This window comes from Crocuta crocuta, unplaced genomic scaffold (assembly GCF_008692635.1).
Source record: "Crocuta crocuta isolate KB4526 unplaced genomic scaffold, BGI_CrCroc_1.0 scaffold73, whole genome shotgun sequence".
Classification (NCBI taxonomy): domain Eukaryota; kingdom Metazoa; phylum Chordata; class Mammalia; order Carnivora; family Hyaenidae; genus Crocuta; species Crocuta crocuta.
The window spans coordinates 1,297,201-1,310,853 of record NW_027529443.1 but is presented as its reverse complement, the minus strand read 5'-3'; positions in this window follow the sequence as shown (position 1 = coordinate 1,310,853).

The window sequence follows — 13,653 nt, the reverse complement described above, 5'->3', positions numbered from 1 at the left end:
GGAAGGAAGGAAGGAAGGAAGAAAGAAAGAAAGAAAGAAAGAAAGAAAGAAAGAAAGAAAGGAAGAAAGAAAGAAAGAAAGAAAGAAAAAACATGTATGAAATGAATTTCCAGACTGGTGGGACCCAACACAGTGAAGGGAAACGGATCCGGACCAAGAAGCTTGTTTGTTTGTTTGTTTGTGTTCTGAGGAGTCTTTACGCCCAATGTGGGGCTCAAACTCAAGACCCCGAGAGATCAAGAGTTGCCTGCTTACTGACTGAGCCAGCCAGGTGCCCTGAGACCGGGAAATTTTGAACACCGGGGCTGGAGAAGATGCCCACATGCTTCTGGAGAGACAAAACNACCCATGAACCGCGAGATCATGACCTTAGTGAAAGTCGGACGCTTAACTGACTAAGCCACCCAGGCGCCCCAAAACCATTTTCTAAAAGTCACGAACCAAACTGGATTTCTCAAGGCTTTTGACAGAAGCCAGAAGACACAGCTGGGCATTTAAAATACTGAGGACAGGGGCGCCTGGTGGCTCAGTCAGTTAAGCTTCCAGCTTCAGCTCAGGACATGATCTCACAGTTTGTGGGTTTAAGCCCCGCATCGGGCTCTGGGCTGATAGCTCAGGGCCTGGAGCCTGCTTTGGATTCTGTGTCTCCCTCTCTCTCTGCCCCTCCCCTCCCAAAAAATAAGCACTAAAAAAATTTTTTTAAATACTGAGGACAAATGATTTCCAATCTTGAATTCTCTACCCAAGCTATTACGTGTGAAAGTAAAATAAAGACATTTTTAGACACACCAAGTTTCCAAAATGCACTCTTACTTATCAAAGCACTAGAGAATGTACCCACCAAAACAAGGAATAAAGGAAGAAAGAGGAAAATAGGGAGTCCAGAAAAGCAGGGATCCAACTCATGAAAACCAAAACACCACGAGTGAAGTCCCAGCAAGTGGTAGCCAGCCATGCAGCAGGCCCGGAGAATAACCACCCCAGCCCAACGCAGGTCAGAAGGCTGCATAGAGGTGTCTTTTAGAAAATAAAACCAGGGGCGCCTGGGTGGCTTAGTCGGTTAGGCGTCCGACTTTCGCTTAGGTCATGATCTCGCGGTTCCTGGGTTCGAGCCCCGCGTCGGGCTCTGTGCTGACTGCCAGCTCAGAGCCTGGAGCCTGTTTCAGTCTGTGACTCCCTCTCTCTCTGACCCTCCTCTGCTCACGCTGTCTCTCTCTCTCTCTCTCTCCTAAAAAAAAAAAAGAATAAGGCATTAAAAAAAAAGAAAAGAAAACCAATAGAAGATCTAATGTGCTTGAATATAATGAGATATTTACATCTCAAGGCAGAATTTAAGATTGAATTAGCGTTGTTCATAAAAGGCAAACAAATAATACGAACAGGAGGTAATTATTAACGTAGTGGCAGGGAAGGGGGGGGAAGGACAAGAAATGCAGGAAAAGTAACTATGTGGTTCAGCTGTGCATAGCGTTTGCAGTTACAGTGATGCAAACTGAGAATATCTATGTAGCCAAAACTGCGAGATACAGTAACATGGGGGGAATGAAGACAGGAAGTATAGAAAAGATGAAAGAGTTAAAGTCTCAATGATCAAAATGATCACAGATAATGCCTAAAACCAAAAATCAAGAAGCAGCAATATGAGCATGCTACTTAGATATATGGAGACTTCAAAGGAATCCACTAAAGGGGTTGAATGTGGTGCTTCAAGGGGAACAGGAAACGAGTGACAGAGGACCCTGGTTTCCAGAATAAACCACACAGAATTCCTAAACACATGCCTATGTGTCTTTGGAAAAGAAAGAAAGATAGAAACCAAATTGAGATGGAGGAGAATTTTCTCACTTTCCATCTGTCTGCATTTTTATAAGAAGCATATATTTATTTTTTATACAAAGATGGTTTAATTGATCAAAAGAATAGATTAGTTAAAAATAAATTTTTCCGGGGCATCTGGGTGGAGCAGTCAGTTAAGCGTCCGGCTCTTGATCTTGTCTCAGGTCATGATCTCACAGTTTGTGAGTTCCAGCCCCCCGTCGGAGCTCTGCGCTGATAGTGTTGAGCCTGCTTGGGATTCTGTCACTCCTTCTCTTTGCCCCTCCCCCGCTTGTGCCCCTCCCCTGCTTGTGCATGCTCTCTCGCTCTCTCTAAATAAATAAATAAATATAAAAAATTATTTAAAAAATTGGGGCGCCTNATAAAAGAGGCGCCTGGGTGGCTCAGTCGGTTAAGCGTCTGACTTCAGCTCGGGTCATGATCTCATGGTTCATGAGTTCAAGCCTTGCGTTGGGCTCTGTGCTGACAGCTCGGAGCCTGGAGTCTGCTTCAGATTTTGTGTCTCCCTCTCTCTCTGCTCCTCCCCCAGTCATGTTCTGTTTCTTTCTCTCTCAAAAATAAATAAACTTAAAAAAATATTTTTTAAATAAAAAATAATAAAATAGGGGTGCCTGGGTGGCTCAGTCAGTTGAACGTCCGACTTCATTCAGCTCAGGTCATGATCTCACAGTTTGTGAGGTCAAGCCCCACGTTGATCTGTGTACTGGCAGCTTAGAGCCTGGAGCCTGCGTCAGATTCTGTCTCCCTCTCTCTCTGCCCCTCCCCCACTCATGCTCTGTCTCTCTCTCTCTCAAAAAGAAAATAAAAACATTCTTTTAAAACTATAAATAAATAAATAAAATAACATAAAAAATAATAAAATAAATATTTCTGGTCACCGGTTTGGCCACCATCCAGCCAGGGACATATACTTCACTTTTATAAATAATTATTTGTAAAGCTGAGGCATGTTTAAAATATGGCTATAAACTCTTTTTTTTAATGGCTTAAAGCAATACTATTTTAATGAGCTTACCATTCTGTCGGTTGGCTGAGCAGTTCTTCTGAGCCCTAAATTCTTTGACACTCCTCCTGGCATAGGTGTGGCCTAGGTCCTTCCCCTTCTGGGCAGACCGTGACTGCTTCAATAAACAGAGGGTGGTGGAAGAGATGCTATGAGTCTTCCAAGGAGACTTTCAAGGCCATGCAGTTTCCACCTTGCTCACTGGAATGCTCATTCCTGGAGTCTGGAACTCCCAGGTAAGAAGTCCTACTACCCTGCCATAACCAGGCTGGTAAGGACAGCCCATTGGCACTACGGTAGACAGTCCCAGTCCACGTGGCTGTCAGACCAGTGGCGACGCCATCTTGGAATTTGGTCCTCTGAACCCTGGCTGTTAAGAGTCGCCCCCAGCTGTTCGGTCCGTGAACTGAGGCTGGACATCGTGGAATAGAGTAGAGCTTTTCCTGACACGCCTTTTCCAAATTCCTGACCCATGGGATCAATGAGTACTTTTTATTTTATTTTTTAAATTTTTTTTAATGTTTTATTTATTTCTAGGAGAGAGAGAGACAGCGTGAGCAGGGGAGGGTCAGAGAGAGAGGGAGTCACAGACTGAAACAGGCTCCAGGCTCTGAGCTGGCAGTCAGCACAGAGCCCGACGCGGGGCTCGAACCCACGAACCGCGAGATCATGACCTAAGCGAAAGTTGGACGCTTAACCGACTAAGCCACCCGGGCGCCCCAATGAGTACTTTTTAAAAAGGAGTCATTTTTATGCCACTAAATACTGTGATGATTTGTTATGCCGTAATAGAGAAATATAACAACAGCCAAGGGGGAAATTGCGTTAAGTACCTTATACATAAATTAGTCATTGATTGCTATATTAATGGACAATTATTACATGTACTAAATTTTTCTTTATATTCCAATACTAAATTAACATGTGTGGTTTTAATGATCAGTTTAAGAATATTCATCTCCCCCGAAGAAAAATAGTCACTCCTTCATCCCTTTGAGATCTTGATGAAGAAGCAGGAGGGGAGCATTTAAAGGGATGAGAGTGGCTGCATAGGAGACTCAGTGAGAGAGGACAGAAGATGAACCACATTCTCAGGAATAAATACAGAAGGCTGGTATAAACCTGTAGGGCTAGCATCAGGATGGCCGCAGAACGAGCTGAGGTTGTGAAACATGCCATACACACCAAGAAGGGTTTTTATAGCTATATTTGGAGCAAGAAGACGGAAGAAATGGGCCCATTGCCTAGGGTAGATGGTGTAATATTAACAGATGACCAAGAGAAAGCAGAACCTTTCAACTTTCATTTGGCTTGCCTTCTATAAGGAGAATGATGCTCAATATTAAAATTGTCGAAGGTCATAGTTAGGAGGAAAATGAAGCCCCAAAGAAGTGAAGAATGATAAGAGAGCATTAACTCAACTGAAACGTTCAAGTCCTCTGATTTGGATGCAGTCCATCCCCGAAGATGCTGAAAGGAAAGACACGGTTTTGGAGACATTGCAAACCCTAAGAAATTTCAGAAAACAGGAAAAGAACTGGGGATGGCAAATATATTGATTCTTTAGACAGTTTCAAAAGTCACTGATAAAACTGTTCACTGATTACTTTGATATTAGTCACCCTGACAAGGTTCTGGATGCTATATTCTGCAGATCATCTGTGAGCACCAAGGGGCAGGAGCAGTGAGAAGTACTCATGCTAAATAAACCTCACTTCCCGTTTTCAGGGTATTACAATAGGGTTACAACATTATGAGACAGGGGAACCTTAGGACCTCACTTGTTTTTGTTTTTTGTTTTGTTTTTTTAACTTTTTAAATTCAAGTTAGTTAACATACAACGTAGTCTTGGCTTCAGGAGTAGAACCCATCTCTTACATAGGATACCCAGTGCTCATCCCCAAAAGTGCCCTCCTTAGTGCTCATCACCCATTTACCCCCTCCCCCCACCTACCTCCCCTCCAGCAACCCTCAGCTTGTTCTCCATCTTTAAGAGTCTCTTACGGTTTGCCTCCCTCTCTGTTTTTATCTTATTTTTCGTTCCCTTCCCCCGTGTCCATCTGTTGTGTTTCTTAACTTCCACATATGACTGAAATCATGGTATTTGTTATTCTCTGACTCACTTATTTCACTCAGCGTAATACCCTCCTGTTCTATGCATGTCGTTACCAATAGCAAGATTTCATTCTTTTTCATTGCCGAGTAGTATTCCAGTGTGTGTGTGTGTGTGTGTGTGTGTGTGTGTGTGTACCACATCTTCTTTATCCATTCATTCATCAGTCAATGGCATTTGGGCTCTTTCCATAATTTGGCTATTGTTGATAGAGCTGCTATAAACATTGGGGTGATGTGCTCCTTCAAATTAGCCTTTTTGTATCCTTTGGCTTTTCTGCCTTGATTTCAGAGAATAAAAACGGTCTTTCAGGACATCGTTGCAGATCAGATAAAGAAACCTGAGCACAAGTACAGGAATTTAGCAAATCCAGAGTAGTTTGAACATTAATATTAATTAAATGTTGATCTAGGGGGTGTCATCAAAAATAGCAAAGAAAGGACCTATGCAAACTCACTCTTCCATAAAAGTAATGAAAAACCCCACAAAAATAGCCAGAATCAATTTCTTCAGAACTCTGGAAAGTAACCAAAGGCTTACAGCCACTTGAGGAATGCTCATTAAAGAAAAATGGCTGACTCTTGGTAAGAACACTGAACTTTGTGATATTGTAACTTGCCCTACTCCTGTCCCCCACTCTCCACTTCTGTGACAACCTTGAAAAATAGGCCACATCCCCAATGCAACCTGGCAGTCAATGAAGAAAACGGTAGAGTTAGAGCTCTGTCTGGGGCTTACTCCCAAAGAACTGTCATTAGCGTTGTCTTGTGGTTTCTTGGAAGATACATTTAGCCTGGCCAGCTATATTTGACCTCAGTTGGAGCTTGCTCAGAAGGAAAAAACTTCTCCCTAAGGGTAATTTGCTGAAAGCATTTACAGACAAGTGTTTTACTTTGCAGGTGCCAAAGGTAGTAGACAATTGTTAGGACAAACAATACACTAACCAAAAAGCTTTAAAAAAACCTGAGGGAGGGATGCCTGGGTGGCTCAGTGGGTTGAGCGTCCAACTTCATCTCAGGTCATGATCTTGTGATTTGTGGGTTCGAACCCCACATTGGGCTCTGTGCTGACAGCCTGGATCCTGCTTCAGATTCTGTGACTCCTTCTCTCTCTCTACCCCGACTCACACTTTTTTTTTCTCTCTCTCTCAAAAAAAGAAACATTAAAAAAAGAAGAAAAAAGTAAACAAGCGGGAGATCAAAATTTTGAGATGACATGAGGAGCTCTGTATACTAATATCCCCCAAAACAAAGCTGGTGAAAAATAAGAAATAAAATAAAATAAAATAAAAAATAAACTTAAAGTCTTTGGAAATTGTCCTAATGACATATAGCTAATGAAGACCCATTTATTTAAGGAAAACTGCTACAACTTGGTAAGAATATGGAGAGTCTGCGGCATATGAGCCACAACTAATTCCCTCCCTCCTTCTCACCTTCTTTTTCCCCCACTTTGAGTCCGTGTAGTCAAAAAGAGGTTCCCACGGTGCCCGGCAGTTTCAGTTGGTGAAGTATGCGACTCTTGATTTCAGGGTTATAAGTTCAAGCCCCACATTGGGTGTAGAGATTATGTAAAATAAAATCTTTAAAAAGAAATAGATTTCCCTCTCTCCTCAGCTCCCAATCAAGCCTTATCATATCTCACCAGCATGAGAAAGCTTTCAGCATTTCTCATCCCCTCCAACTCTAAGTTGACTAAGTTAAACTTCCGGTGAGTGAGGCAGAGAGGTAGAGCGCTCCCTTCCTTTACCCAGCCCTCCTATTCATAAGATGGAGGTTCTGTCCTGGGTGTGACGGTCAAAAAAATATCAGGTTCTGACTCCGTCGTGCCTGCTTGCTTACAGAGCAGGGACCTCATGCTGGGAGAGGCAAGCCAAGTAGACCAGAGGCTACTGCCCTACCGGTGCCCAAGGTATGACCTCAGAGATGTTGCCCAGGAGACAGGCGGTCCATAAGAAAACACATCAGACTCTCTACAAAGAAACTGACTTTATTTGAGACCCAGTATGTGAAAGTTCAAGTCTAAAGGCACTCTCAAAACCAAACCAAACCAAACCAAACCAAACCAAACCAAACCAATAAGCTCCCCACTGGGCTAAACCATAGGCCACTTAATTTACCAGAGAGAACCTGGGAAAGAGCTAAGAAAAGCCCTCCTGAGGGGCGCTTGGGTGGCTTAGTCTGTCAAGCGTCTGACTTCAGCTCAGGTCATGGTCTCATGTTTTGTGGGTTCGAGCCCCGCGTCGGGCTCTGTGTTGACAGCTAGCTCAGAGCCTGGAGCCTGTCTTCAGATTCTGTATCTCCCTCTCTCTCTGGCCCTCCCCTGCTCACACTGTCTCTATCTCTCTCTCAAAAATAAGTTTTTAAAAAATTTTTAAAAAATTAAAAAAAAGAAAAAGAAAAGCCCTCCTGAGGTCAGAATGAACTTCCATGACCAGCCTCAAACTCCCCCTGCCAAATTTAATTGGATCAACATGCTGAGTAATATATGCCCCAGGGCACTGTCACAAACAATAGCGCCATCAGTCAGTAATTAGTGGAGCCTAACTGTTAGTGTATAATACCAAATGAAGCAGACAGCTTAACAGAGAAGTCAGGGCAGGTGATCATCAAAGACAACCTGCTATAACCGCTGTCATCCCAAAGTGACTGTGCACATGCCCTCTGAGACTGTGCTCTCTGAGGAGCAATACCAAAGGTCTCACAGTGGTGGAGGCGAATACACCTAACTAAAATAGCCTCGTCAAGTCAGAAAATAAATAAACAAGCAAACAACAATAGAAACCACCCCCATGCAGGGAGAAGGGAATCGGTATCCAGAGTTGCTACAATACACTCACTAAAATGCCCACTTTTCAACAAAAAGTATGTGACATGATAAGAAAGAGAAAAGCGTGACCCATACACAAGCAAAAGATCAGGTAACAGAAACTTCCCGAGAGAGGGACCAGATGTGAGATTGAACAGACTTTGGTGTAGCCCTTCTAAAAATGTTCAAAGAACTAAAGAAAGCCATAAATATCTTCCTTTGTTGCTTAAAGAAACAATGGAAGGTATGATGACAATGTCTCATCAAGTAGAGAATATCAATAAAGAGGTAGAAATTCTTATTTTTTAACAATAAAAATTCTGGAGTTGAAAAGTACACTAATCAAAAGGAAAAATTCATTACAGGGACTCAACGGTAGGTCTGGACTGGCAGAAGAATCAGCAGACTTGATGATAAATAGATAGAGATTACGGAACCCAGAGAACAAAGAGAAAATGAAATGAAGAAAGATGAACAGAGTCTTAGAGAAATGTGAGATACCTTCAAGAATACCAACATAGGCGCCCCTGGGTGGCTTAGCTGGTTGAGCATCTGACTCTTGATCTTGGCTCAGGTAGCGATCTCATGGTTCATGGAATTGACCCTTGTGTTGAGCTCCATGCTGGCAGCTCAGAGCCTGCTTGGGATTCTCTGTCCCCCTCCCTCTCTCGGCCCCTCCCCTGCATGTGCTCTCTCTCTCTCTCAAGATACATAAATAAACATAAAAAAAAAAAAAACCACCAGCATAGATGTAATAAGGGTACCAACGGACAAAAGAAAAGAATAGAAAAAAAGTTGAAGAAAACTTTCCAAATTTGCTAAAATATGAAGCTCAGTGAAGTCCAAGTAGGATAAGTACAAAGAAATCCACACCCAGAAATATTACAGTAAAAATATTGAAAGAAAAAGAAAAAGTCTTAGAAGCATTAAGAGGAAAAAAAAATCATCCCATCAAAGCTTCTGCAATAAGATCAACAACTGACTTCTTATCTAAAATGATGGAGGTGAGAAGGTGGTGGGATGACATATTCAAAGTACAGTTGAGTCTCATTGTTCATAGGAGTTATATTCTATAAAGTCACTGCAAACACTGAGTTAGCAAATACTAAACCATTATTGCTCCTAGGAAGAAATACAAGGTTAAGTTTATGTCAGCCTCTAGTCACAATATTTTTGTCAACTGATCAATATAAGGTTGACCCTTAAACAACACAGATGTTGGAATGCCAATCCCCCACATAGTCAAAAATTTATATATAACTTTTGACTCCCCCAAAACTTAACTACTGATAGCCTACTGTTGGCCATATGCCTTACCAATAACATAAACAACACATATTTTATATGTTACATGTATTATATACTGTATTCTTACAATACCTAAATTTTCTTAATGTTTTGGCATTTCTAGGCTACATGGTTTAACTATGAGTTTTTTATTTTTAATTTTTAAAAAAATTTAACATTTTATTTTTTTTATTTTACAAATAGTTTATTGTCAAATTGGTTTCCGTATAACACCCAGTGCTCATCCCCACAAGTGCCCTCCTCCATGCCCATCTCCCCCCTGCCCCCCACATCCATCAGTCCTCAGCTTGTTTCTCAGCATTCAAGAGTCTCTCATGGCTTGACTCTCTCCCTCTCCCCCACCATTTCCCCCCTTCTTCTCCCCCACGGTCCTCAGTTATAACATTTTATTTTTTGAGAGCCCAAGAGAGACAGAGCATGAGCAGGGGAGGGGCAGAGTGAGAAGGGGACACAGAATCCGAAGCAGGATCCAGGCTCTGAGCTGTCAGCACAGAGCCCGACGTGGGGCTCGAACCCACAAACCGCGAGATCATGACCTGAGCCAAAGTCGGATGCTTAACCAACTGAGCCACCCAGGCACCTCTAATTGTGTTTGTTTAAACCGTTAACATTTACGGAGTGTTGATGAAGTGTATGCAGAAATTCTTTGAACTACTTCTGCAGCTTTTTGGTAAGTTCTGAAATCATCTAACAAGTAAAAAAAAAAACTATGAAATTTGGGTTTGATCAACGGCAGAGACGATGGCCTCAGGAACTCCATGGGATAATAAATTGGCAAGGACTTGGCTGGATACGGAGAGGAGTGGAAAAAGGAGACAATATCTGGGTTCAACGCTGAGAGAATGGTGGCACCACTTACTGCTGCAAGCAGAATTTGGAAGACAAACAGGTTTGAAGTAAAAAGGACACATTTCACAGGATATGCTGAATTTTAAGTGATCAGCCAGCTTCCTGGTGAAGCCGTCCAGCAAACACTGAAACTCTGCAACTGAAATTAAGGGGAAAGGCAATGCTAAGGACGGAGATTTACATAAAGGGAAAAGTTGACACCACGAGAGTATGATGTGATCAAGGGTGACACTGCAAAGAACCCCGTGGGGCAGGCAGTGCTGACCACAAGGCTTTCAGAGAAGGGCTCATCTGCAGAATGCTTAGGCCAGAAGAGAGATGTTTGAATACAGCTCATCGCTAAGATATAAAGAAGCACCGAAAACAAATGAAAAAACTATATCGGAGGTTTTTTGGGGTTAAAAAAAAAAACAACCTAGTGCTTAAACCTTCATAAGTTATTAAATGAGTTCTGACTCCTCTTCCTGCACATTTGCTGCCTTCTTGGACTGTGCTGACCGGTTGAGTTAGTAGAAATGGGAACGTTCACTTGTTCTCTTCAAATGTTACTCACCTGTTTCCCTGGGCAAATTACCCACTGGCCTCTCTTGTGACCTTAACATCACAAATAAGAACTGGTTTACTTAATCTAGGGGGCGCCTGGGTGGCTCAGCTAGTTAAGTGTCTGACTCTGGCTCAGGTCATGATCTCGAGGTTTGTGAGTTCGAGCCCCACATCAGGCTCAGCACTGATGGCTGAGAGCCTGGAGCCTGCTTCGGATCCCGTCTCCCTCTCTGTCTGCCCCTACCCCGTTCACACTGTCTCTATCTCTCAAATATAAGTAAATATTTTTAAAATTTTTTTAACATTTTATTTATTTTTGAGAGAGAGAGAGCGCAAGCAGGGGAGAGTCAGAGACAGAGGGAGACACAGAATCCACAGAGGCTCCAGGCTCTGAGCTAGCTGTCAGCACAGAGCCTGATGTGGGGCTCAAACCCACGAACCGTGAGATCATGACCTGAGCCGAAGTCAGACTCTTAACCGACTGAGCCACCTAGGCGCACCTCAAATATAAATAAATATTTTAAAATTACTTTTTAAAAAAGACTTAATCTGGGTCAGGCATCTGGGTGGCTCATCTGGTTAAGTGTCTAACTCTCGGGTTCGGCTCAGGTCATGATCTTACGGTTCATGAGTTTGAGCCCCGCATCAGGCTCTCTGCTGTCAATGCAGAGCCCTCTTGGGATCCTCTGTCTCCCTCTCTCTCTGCCCCTCTCCCCGTCTTACACTCTCTTACTCTTTCAAAATAAATAAATAAAGCTAAAAAAATATATAGTCTGGGTAGATGCAGAGGATAGAACTAAGCCATATGGCAGCCGTTAGAAAACCTCTAGCAGTGCAGAGAGGTGTGAGGTAATGAACTGTCTGATGGCAAAAATTATTCCTAAAGCTCCTTCCAGCTCAGTAGTTCAGTAAGCTTTTGGGTTTGTTTTCCCGTGAAATGTTCAGAGCATCTACTTCATATGGTTGCCGTGAGCAGGGTGGGAGATAATGTACATAAAACTGCCTGGCGTAGAGTAGCTATTCAGTCTTTATTAGTCAGATACCAATCTATGAAACAGCAAGAAATCCTAAGGAAGTACCAACTTTGGTCACTAGAGGGAGATTTCAGTCACCGTCCTTTAAAAGACACTTGGATACCGCTTGATGGGGTAGACACCCCTCCCGATGCACCAGCCTTTCCTCTGCCGGGAAAGCCAGTCCCACTCAGGAAACCTGGCTCCACACTGAACTCTATGGTGTTTTCTCTGAGTCATTATATTCTCCCACAGTTGCAAAATGATCTGGCAAAAGTCCCTCAAAAGCTTTTACTGCTTACTGAGTAACATCCAAACTCTCTGCCTGAATCCAAAGCCCTTCCTCAATCTGGCCCCAACCTACCTCTCCAGCCTGAACTCCCTTCAATTCTTTATACTTTGACCACACTGGACAAATCAGCCCCTGCCTATATGCTGGGGCGCATGCTGCTGCTTCTTCTCGATGCCTTCCTTCTACCCTGAACTTCTGAAACCCTACTTCTTTTTCAATAATGTAAATGTACTTCCTCCTTAACTCCCTTCTTACTTCTCTAAAAAAGAGTGATCTTTCCCACCCTTGAGCTCACACACCATATATTATACCCATCTGTCTTGTGTTACGTTCATTTATGTATGCGCATCTTTTCTCTTCAATAGATTAGGAACTCCATGAGTAGAGAGGCCAGAGAGTAATCTGCCCAGGATAACACAGGGAGTAAAGATGGGATTCTAATCCAGAAAATCCAGAGACCTCTTGTTCTTAACCACTAATTCACAACTCTATCATAACCTTTCATTAATCACAGTGACTAGCTCAGAGCTTTGCACACAGTGCCATCCAATACGTTATCAAATGTATAACTAAAAAAAAACCAACAAAACCACAACCCCAAAACTTTGATCTAATTAGCATCTCTTAAACCTTCTCTGACTTGTGGGCTATTGGGAACCAGCAACTGGGTCTCATTAATCTGCATTACCGTGCCTGGCTCTAGATCTAATTATGAGCAATTTCAGAAGCATAATTACTGTTCCATTTGGTCTCTTGATCTGTAATGCATATAAGGATCTACTCCCAGCTTCTAAGGGATTAAAAAAAAAAAACCCAACGTGATTACTTTCTGAAGCCTGGGAGATGTGTTTTGTGAAGCTTCCAACTCACATCTTCTCTGTGAAGTGAAGGGGATGGACTGCATGGTTCTTTCTTTGGTTTTAACAGTATGATTCTGGGAGATAGAATGGAATTAAAAAGAGCCTAGCTTCTGTGTCACAAGATATCATTTTGAGTCTCAACTCCCCAACTCAGATTCCCCATCTGTAAAAGTTGATTCATCCAGTCAAAAACCTTTGAATACCTGAGTGCCGGGCAAGGGCGGGGCAATACAGGAAAGAGCAAGGCAGAAATGACCCCGGCTCATCCTGCTAAGAAACTCAGAGGACACCTATAATGTGGGGTTGTCCTATGGAAGACACTCAAGTGGTCAAAGCAAGCTGTAAACTACAGTCTAGTACCAAATCAGAAGATGATGATCTCGACAGGATTCCAGTTTTGTCAAGTCCAATGACAACAAAGCTGATCTATTTTTTTGGTTTTGAGAAAAGCCTGACGGTGTATTTTAACCAAACCTAGTCAATACTGCCTGCAGCTTTTGTGCCTTTCTGCGGCAGTTCCACGTAAAGGTGGTCTGAGGTTATCTGTGCTCACTTCCGGCACTGTCCGGTTGCTGGGAGAGGCCAAGTTCCTGGCCCACTCCCGCGGGGCCCCGGTCAGAAAGCCATTAGGCTGCGAGCCTGGACCCCTGGGTTCTCCAGCTCTCAGTCGTCTGACTCCCAGTGACCAGACCCCGTTCAGGCTTCATTCAATGGCCTTGTCTCTGAAAGGCAGGCCACATTCGTGAAGAAGCCTGGCTTAGGGAGGCCACACTCCCTAAAGGTTCCATCTCGAGCCCAGGGGCTGCAGCAGAGCTGGCGGGGCCAGGCGACTCTGTCCTGGTCCCCGGTCCCGCATACACTTGCAGGGTGGCTTTGGAGAAGGTCGCCGGGCGGTCCTCCCGGCTGTTCTGCGTTCGACGGGAGGCTGCGGACCGTGTCCAGACGGCCCCGGGAGCCTGGAGCAGCCCAAGCGACGAGGGTCGGTGGACCAAGGCCGCAGCAGAGGGGGAGCCGGCGCGCTCGGGCGG